The following is a 9262-nucleotide window of genomic DNA, read 5'->3' on the forward strand; positions in this document are numbered from 1 at the left end:
ACAATTGCGTGACAATTTCTTCAAGACAATATCAAGCTGATTAAATTACATATCTATCTCAGGCTCATAAAGTATGTAAAACAATTAGCTCATCCAGAAAAAAGGACGTTGACAAATCTGCAAAAGAATTTCAATTTTTGGTTTCTCTCACTTTGATGCATATATATCTTCAATTAAACAAGGCATTGTTTTTCTTAACGAGCAGACGACTGACCTCTTGACCCTTCGGCCTTGTTAAGGGTAGACGGAAGACTGAAATTAGGCCATGTCTCTTGAGTCTAATGATGAGGGTTCAGCCGATATGCTACCTGAAACACTTTGAAGAACAACAATAACAACAATCTGGTAAAACAGCTGCCTCATAAGATTGGCCACGCCCAGTGGTAAATATATCTTTATAAGTATTTTGTTTTATATCTAAAGTTCGACTATGTATGCAAATTTAATTAACATGAGTTATGAACACCTTCAACTACCTACATACAAGCAAATGCACTCGATCAGGTGCCCATAAATCAATTTAAATGGCCAATTGTATGGGCCATACCCATGAGGGGGCCCCGAGAGAGTGTGAGAGAGAAAGAGAGAGACAGATGAAGGCACGATCGCCACGATCTTGAGGCTGATGTTGGGGTAATGGTAATTATGGTGAAAACACTTGGCGCACTTGCCATCATGTCGTCCCCATGTGGAGGAGCTCTCTAAATTGATTTTCACAATTTTCCGACCACACAGACACGTTGTGTGGCCATAATTCAAAATTTATGTCTTTTGAAATTATTTTAATGTTTCTAATGGGCAAAAAAAAAACACACACACTCTTTTTCCTAGGCTGCATTCCCGCTGTTTCCCTTGGCCCAGGAACAGTCTATGGTTGGCTTATTCTTTTGGCACGAGTTTTGCCGACACCGTGAAGAACGGCATAAATAATGAGTTAGTTAATTTCATTGAAGTTTTATCTCTTTCTCCTATTTTCCTTTTGGACTGGTTTGTGAGTGAAGGTAATGGCTTTATGAATTATACGTTAAGTCAAAAAGAATTCGTAGAAAGAAATATTCACTCACAATTAAAACAGATTTTCATTCCATAAACCTATCTTAGTTGAAGTCAAGTAAAATGGCTGAGAACATCTTCCTAGAAGAGAGTTAGCTCCTTCTATCTTAAAGTTTTTAGTTTAAGTCCTGTCCAAGTAAAATCTCTTGCTGTTCACACCTTTCAAAATGGGCCTGACATTTATAAATAACCAATTTCCTTTTTGTAGACCGATCCCAAAAAAAAAAAGAGAGAGAGGCAAGGAGGACGGCTACTCGAATTGAAAAAAAAACCCACATAGCAATCCAAGGCAAAAACCAAATTCAAATTGAAATCATTTTGAAATAAATCAATGACAGAAATACACAAAAATTGAATTGTGGTCCAGCTGGAGGCGATCTCCTGTTTGACCGTTGAACTCGCCTTGCCAAAGGTGTTAATATTCAATTAAAATTCTAGGTATACGGACGAGCTCAATAAATTAAAGCTCAACAAGCCAGTTGCCAATTTCAATTTGTTTTCGTATCGTTTTCCTCAACCGTAAAGGACAGGCCAAGACCAAGACTAAGCCAAGACCGAGGCTTGGCATCTCTCTCTCTCTCCTCCATGGGAGTTATTTATTGAGCTGCGCAGGTGGCAAAGGCAAAGCCAAGGTGCTGAACTTTAGATAAATTCAATTTGTGTTTAGTCTAACTGCAACATAGTGAAGCTGAATCTATCTCCACCATTTCCCCATTTCGAGTTTAGTCTCTGCATGTGATCTTGCAATCGCTGTTGTTGTTGTTCTTCCACTGCTCTACATGATATCTCCCACTTTAATGATTTCACAAACGACCGTTTGACGTTGGCAAACAAGGTGCGATCATGATGATGATGATATTTATTGTCCAGATTGCGAGCGATTGAGACCCAAAACCAGAATCCGATACCCGAAACCGTCCTCTCATGTCTTTATGCCACGGCAGGAGGGAACGCTCCTTCTGTCAATTGGCAAGACATTTTCAATATCAAATGGCACTACTGCTTATAGACGGGGGGGTATCTCTACTAAATGGCCAAGAGTTCTGTTGATTTAGCACAATTGAAAATCATTAGAAGAATGGGTGAATCTACTTATCTATATGCAAAGTGGATATAATGAGGCTGTAGACACTTATTAGTAGATATAATGACCAAAGAGATAAATAACCATTTTGACCAAATTGTCTTAAAACAGTTTCGATCATTTTTCACTAGTTCCCCTTTCGAGTTCGAGTTTCCCATTGAGTTTTCTAATATTTGAATAATTTCTTAATAATTTTTTTATTTAATTTTCTTGTAAAGTTCGTTGTTTAAGGGATCATTACTGATTAAGACTTCATATAGTCATCCTGCTCTTTTTGGCATCAGTCAACAAACTGAAAAGATAAACCTATTTGATCTTGGTTTAAATTTTTGATTTTTGATACATTCCAAGTACAACTTTTTGTATTTCGTTTTTTAAATAGTTTTAATTGACTTTGATTTTGACAAAAATAAGATTTTATGCCTTGAGTATGGTTTTGTAGATGCCAAAATTATAAAATAACTTGAAAGGTTTTTCAAAAAAACAAATAGGGCTTAAACTGGAGTTGCTATTATCGACATATGTTATTACCTTTTTCTATATCACTTTGTTTTATTCAAAGAAAACAGCGATGAGGAGGATCCTTATATTTGTGAGTTTTTTAGTCTCCTAAGTGTCTTCTGGAGTGCTCTAGAAGTTGCAGTTGCTCAAGAGTTGGAATGCAATTCTAATCCTGTAAGAATCTGCCCTGAATTTGTGGTAAATAAAGTTTAATTGTACAAACTTATCTAGTAGATATCATCATCATTGGCTAGTATCTCTCACTTATTTGGAATAGCTTGAAGAAAGGTAAAATATCCAATTGAAAATCTTGTGCCTCAATCGGAGCTAAGGACAATGATTTCCTTTATAGATTTCGATCACAATCAGACACCTTGGAATGGCTCTTTCGCTTTTGACATAACTTATACGAAGTCGGTTGAGTATTCCGGCACTCACAGCTGGCGGCACTTGGATGAAATGGCAAAAGACCATGCAAATTGGACAGTCTCCTGCTGATTCGTCGCGTGCTTCAGTTGGAGTGCAAATTGTTTTTAAAGTGTTTAATTAATATGAAAATTATTTTAATAATTTCCACAGCCAGTGGCGAAAATCAAGAAAAAGAAGAAAAAACACAATCTAATACCAGAAGATCATCAGCAAGAACAACAAAAACAACAACAGTCAAGCATTTTGTTGTTGTTTTTGGGCGCGCTATTATTTATTGACACTTGAAACCAAATTCGAGATGGGCTGATGGATGGGGGGAGTGGGGAGATCGAAACGGGGATGAGCAAAAGAGTAGGAGCTGGTTCCCCCCCCCCCACAAAAGGCGTCGCCGGTTGTGACAGCAGATGGTGTTGGTTCGCACCGCATTCCTTTTCCGCAGCATCGCCATCGGAATCGCCATCGCATCAGCAGCAGTCCATATCAGAGTTTTGCTGTGTGGTTGGTCGGTTGGCGGATAGTCGGATGGTGGGTCTGCACGCGACGAGTTCCTCAGCTCTTGGTGTTTGGTCTGGCACGGCGGCCGATTGCCCGCCTGGCTCCTCGACACTCTACTCGACTGTTTGATTTATGTTCGCGTAATTGTTGGTTTAAACGTTTTAGCCAAAGTTCTCTCCAAGCCACCGGGGCAAGAAGAGCGAGAGGAACATTGGGGCCAGGCCAACGTTTATGACACCGCAGCAAATTGTGAGACCTGTTTAGGGTTGTCAAATGAGATGAAATAATATTAAAATATTCCAAAAACTTCCAAGAGACATTAGACATTGATGTGAAGTGTTTTAGTCCTTACCTGAAGAAACGAAAGAGGTTTCCATTGTATTCAGTAATTATGGTCCTCCCTTTGATATCCAGAGCGGAGTCAGATTGGAGAATGTGGAGCTATTCCGTTTAACCTAGCAACAGTTCCTTATGCCGGCAGCAACAGTTGCTACTCACCGCTGCAACACCTAAGACAACTTCTAGTAAGTAATAAGATGTGGATAATAACTAACTATATAAATATTCAGCATACAATGTCCCTTTTGTTTCCTTCTCAAAGGCTTCTCTTTCTGGTCACACTGACAACCCTAATCAGTTAATATCTTGACCATCTACATATGTACATATATGTGTGGATGGGGGGGGATATCTGGCCATATAAATATATTGGTGGACCGCCAGGAGGCTTTAAATTTCAGTTTCTGTACGGGCTTCTCACGTCACACCCCCGGGACCACCTAGCAGCTGCTGCATGCGCTTATTTTGGTTCGTTTGTCATCATTTTTTTAATAAATTTCAATTTCCATGTCCCCATGTCCAGTTACCAGTTGCCAGTTACCAGGTGCCAGCTCCAGTTCCGAAGTATCCTTTTTTGTCCCCCTCCCTTCCGCCGACCCAACGACTCCCGACCGCCTGTGAAATTCGAAGTGTAAAATTGATTTAAATGGCTCGTGAGTGAAGGAGATAATTTCCAGTTGTCCGATGCTTGTAATATTTATGTGTCGGCGATTATTATAGTTCCCATCTTCTCGGGGCACCGACATCGTTTAAAGTTACCTCTCAGCGGTGGAGGGGCAGGGGTTAGGTAGGTGAGCGTGAAAATTACTTACTTGTTGTACCTCAACTCTTCTCCCTCTGCTCCTCCATCTCAGTGAGCTAGTCAACTCATTCCGGGTCTTAACTCATTTTTAATATGAATAATTGTGGCAAATTACATGGCAATTGCATAATAATTTCCACAGCACTTCACCTCTCCCCTCCTCCCTCCCTCTGTTGGTCAGCCTTTCGAAAATGTGAATTGGTAATTGAATTGGCGCGGCAATTATCGGTGGGGAGTCTCCTAATCGTAAAGGAGGTTGCCTTGTCTTGGAATTGGGGGAGGGGAAAACTTTTCAAAATTTCCGGTGGGCGTTTTGCCGAGGTGTGTGAAGTGTGTGTGGCCTAGGCACTTTCAAGACAATTCACTTTTTTGTTGTTTTTGTTGATGTAGATGGCTAAGAAATATGATCGAGATCATGATCAAGATAGGCCAGATATAAAATATCAGTTAACCAGTCCTCGGTTTCTCCTTGGGACGATGGTGAGTGATGTTTATTTTAATTCATTTTTGGAATCAAAAGATTTACTTTTCCAGAACCTGAAGTCCTTCTTCTTATCCTGTAGTTCTATGATGTCAAGTATCCTACAAGGTAAGAGCAGATATCTCAGCAATTTAGTTAGACTAGACAAGTGAAATGCTTCACATTTGGTAACTATTATTTGGGTTAATATGAACTTGAATTTCTAAGGAAATTTACATAAAATTACCAACTTAATCATAAGTTTGTCAAGTAATAAGATCTAAGATTCAACCATCCAACCAATGCAATGCAACTGAACAGTTAATATACATACATATATCATACATAAGACAAGTGATTTCAAAAGCATGTCACATTAGTCTTTACTTATTAAAAGGCAACCTAGAAATCCAAAAACATGTTCCAAACACATTTCAATTCAATTCAATTTTATTTCACGCTTTGTCATAAATACAGATTGTTTGTTTGTGTATGGTATCTTACAATATTTTAAGAGTTTAGACTAAGAACTAAACCTTTTCTACTTAGACATTTATTTATGACATATGACATATGGCGTATACGATGACATAACTATTAGGGGAAAAAAAGACAAAGAAGTAGAAAAAACAAGCTAAATTAAACACTAAGAATACGACGAAGACTACACCTAAATGGCTATGCCAGATTGTTTGTATGCGTATATGTTGAATCATGACTCTTGGTTATGAAATTTTGCAATAATCGCGATAATTTAATATCTACCAATTCAGCATTGGCTCCACAATTTAGGTCAACCGTAGAATGATGCCACGGGAGATTGAGGATAAGCTTCAAGACTTTATTCTGGCTGATTTGCCAGAATTTGTGACATTTGGCTATATCTGACCATACTGGAGCACCGTAAAAAGTTACTGCTTGTAAAATTGACCTAAACAAAAACATTTTGTTTTCCATATTAAGTCTCGAGTTTCTATTTATGAACGTATATAGCGTACGGACTATATGTTTGAGTTTTTTGTTTGTATTTGGTTATTTGGTTCTTGAAGTCTTTTGTCCAGCGTAATACCCAGGTATCGGACCTTTGGTTCCCACTTTATATATTCCATACCCAATCTGATATCAGTTGAAGCAAAACTCTTCACAATTTGATCATCATATACAGACTTTGTTACTTTAGAATGTGATTATTGGATTATCGTTTAGCTATCGTTATACATATATTCTAAAAAAAAAAAAAAGGGAATTCCCCTAACAATGATTTCTTTTTGATTTACATTCCTAAGTGAGGATTTTCTGATCATATTTTCCCCAAGGATATGTGGTTAACATGCCAGATTAACTCTATTCTATTTGTTAAACTTCTTCTTCCTAATATCACCTTATAACAAGACTTATTAATAAACTAATCAAAAAGACTTTTCAGTCTCTATGATTGGACTAACAAATTGCTTAAAGTTCAGAGTTGCATATCCTAAAAAAAAACATTTCAATTGAGATTTTTTATTAAATTGTTATTGTTTTTTCCCTATTAATCAATTGAGTCTCTTTACCACCAACAATGATCCCAAAAAAGAGTTGATGAAGAGTCAAGGCAAACTTAGGGCTAATTACCCACACGTAGCCAGGGAAACAGAAAAGTAACAAATCAAATGGCATGGAGCAAAATGGCCAATCAGGTCAGAGATTTATGGCATAGAATTAATAACCATTCCCACTAAATTAATAATGTTTAGAAGAGTGTGAGCAATTTTTATGAACATTTTGAAAGATGATTAACAATGTGCGCATCGTAAAATTATTTATGAACTTTTTTCTGTTTGTTTACCTATTTTCTAATCATCTCCAGCAATGCCCCATACACCTAGAGATGTCTATAGATATGGAGATGGGGATGGATATATGTATGCTGCTGGTTGGGCGCCAGATGAGCGAAACGAAGGGTAAGGGCCAGAACCGCCAAATGGCCCATAAAGAGTCTCACAGCAGGTGAGTTTTTTGGAGAAGCGCGCCTCGTGCCAGCCTCGTTATTACCTTCATTCTTAACACCATCGAAACGGAGATCGGGGTACAGTCAGATGCCCTCTGTCCCCTTTCCACCAGCCATCATCGAACAGATGACGATGACGATTTCAGGTTTCCCTGTTTTTATTTCCATCTTTTGGAACTTTCTTTGTGTGTTTGTCTGAGATCGCCAACGTTTTTCTCATTCATGTTGTACAAGATTTTTATCGCGCTGTTTTTCATTAACATATATTTTTGTGGATACACCGAGAGTCTTTGGATAATTCATTGTCTTGGTTCGTTTTATGGCCTTTTCCCCCTCTAACCCAACTGTTGTTGTTGTTGTTCTTGTCCAATGATCCAATGATCGGTTGAAATATGATCTGTTATTATGTAGATTTTATGATTTCCTAATTTTTTAACACTTATTCGGTTATATTCGGACAGTTGTGTGGCTTTGGTGGCGCCAAGTCCAATCGATTTCAGGCATTTCTCTCTCATTTATCTATTTGTCCATTTGATTTTTCATCAGCAGACTTTGTGTGTTCATCTATCAAATTTCAATTCATATTTTTGGTATGACAACTTGTGAGGTCTCGAAAACTCTTCAAAATTAAAGCTGTGATCCTAGGCTACCGATAAGTGAAGATGCAGAAATATCATATCAATATGATAATCAATATATTTTTCAATATATATTCTCAAAAGATATCAAATGTCTTTTCTAATACCCAAAGTTGAATGTGGTTATTACTTTTTGAAGTATTGCAAGAGCCAAATGGGAAATTGGTAGCTCCGATATTTGGCATAGAAAACAATCAATAAAGGAAAAAATGCTCAACAACAATACAAAAGGATAACCAATGATTCTCTGTTTCAGAAACCTTGAAGAGGTTCATCCAAGGATTATTTGGTATCCTCGTAAAACCACTTAAATTTATCCAAGAAGATATAACATCAGTTTTCTAAAGTATCGGATATATCCTTTGTAATGTGGTTAACAGATTTATGCACAACTTCACATTTTTGAAATTATATTTAAACATTTTCCAAAAATAATAAAAGGACTAGACCTAATGACATCAATTAATATTCTCAACCAAATCTTTTGTCGCTTTCTACTTCTAAGGATCAGCATATTAACCGAAATTGAGATGAAAATGGTTCGAAGACCTTAAGAATTTGAGAATTTGTTTGAACAGTTTTTAAAAACCATTTTAGGAAAAGTTTTCAATCGTTTCCTCATAAACAAATCATTAATACTTAAATGTTAAATAATTAAATATTTAAAACTGCAAGCCAAATGAGATATGTATTAAGATGAATAGAAAATGTGATTGTAATCGATCCAATTCTTTGGCAGTTGATAAATGCAAATTGAACTTACATAAACTTCGTGTATAAATGAGAGAATGAAACCAATTATTTTGATTCTTAATGTAATCAAATTAACGAATTGCAATTACTGCAATGCAGCAATGAGATGGAAAGGTGGAGCAATGGAGGCAAGGGAAAGGAGGAAGGGAATGGTCAAAGGAAAACAAATCATGAGTTCATCATGTTGGAGGCACATCATTAAAATGGAATTTGCCAAGGGGAAATCCAATCGAAATCAGCATCCGCAATGTCAATTTCAGGTATTCAACATTATATCCATAGCATCCTTTCACCCGAAAAATCCAAAACCCACGAAGGACGGAGGAGTGGCTTCTGGTTGAAGTTGGAAGAAAGAGTGGACTAAGGTGAGTGTGGGTGGGAAAGGGTGGTGTGGGGTTGGAGGCGTTTCTCATAATGCACTTTCAAATTCACAATTACCGCAAAACCTTTTTACCTTCCCGTTCGACTTCAATATGGCGACCATTGCGCATGTCGTTCCAATTCCAATGCGATTATAGCCAAAGCCAATCTGACCAATCAGCAATTTGTTGCTGCTTCGTGTGAGAGTGTGTGTGAGTGCGCACAGGTGGCAGGAGAGGGCGTAGTTACAACCAACCTGTTTGCATGCCATCTCTTTCACATCCAACACATTTAACAGAGCTTCTCAAACTGCAAGCTAAAGATCGATGAGCACTAAGAGAAAGAGAGCGAGAGAAAG

The sequence above is a fragment of the Drosophila tropicalis genome, unplaced genomic scaffold (genome assembly GCF_018151085.1).
Source record: "Drosophila tropicalis isolate 14030-0801.00 unplaced genomic scaffold, ASM1815108v1 contig_593, whole genome shotgun sequence".
Taxonomy (NCBI): Eukaryota; Metazoa; Arthropoda; class Insecta; order Diptera; family Drosophilidae; genus Drosophila; species Drosophila tropicalis.